Source organism: Poecilia latipinna, unplaced genomic scaffold, assembly GCF_001443285.1.
Source record: "Poecilia latipinna isolate Pla-1442-1.1 unplaced genomic scaffold, P_latipinna-1.0 Scaffold215, whole genome shotgun sequence".
NCBI lineage: Eukaryota > Metazoa > Chordata > Actinopteri > Cyprinodontiformes > Poeciliidae > Poecilia > Poecilia latipinna.
The window spans coordinates 57,811-58,530 of NW_015112831.1; positions in this window are offsets into that span (position 1 = coordinate 57,811).

Sequence of the window (720 nt, forward strand, 5' to 3'; positions counted from 1 at the left end):
GGTTCCTCTGGTGACCACGAGGCCTCGGGTCGACCACGTCACAGAGATCCTCGTGTAAACTGGAGCGGGTGATGTTCTGGGTCTTTAATCTAGATTACAGAGCTGGAGCTTTTCTACATCGTGTCGCCACAGACACCGGTGAATTTCATGTGGTGAAACGACAAAAAAATGACGCACAGTGACATTTTGGATGTCATTTCTTTGCTCCGGTTACGTTAAGATGGGCGAGACCAGAGATTTTCAAACATTGTGACAGATCCTTATTCAGACTTTGACTGGTCCATGAATCTGATTGGATCTAAACCACTGTTTAAGTTTTTTTTTTCTGTTGAGAGGTGAAATATGACCCAGTTTCAAATATTTTGCTGCTTATTTTGTTTGTGGCTCAGTAAAAGCATGATACCGCCACCACTGTGCGTTACGTGAAGATGTGTGTTCAGGGATAATTTGCTAGTTGTGTTAGTTTAGAATTTAGATTATGTTTTAATTATGTGTAGATGGAGTTTATTTATTGATTAGTTGACTTCTGAAGACTACTGGATTTTATTAGCAGGTGTCAGAATGAAGGAGGGCACATTTTGTATTATTTGTTATTTTAAAAAATCATGTATTAATTTCCTTTAACCTCACTGGTTTCTCTTAATCTAACTAAATGAAACCGATTTAAAGCTCCAGATACTATCTGACCTTTGGGGGGGCGGGGGGGATCGTGGAAATATA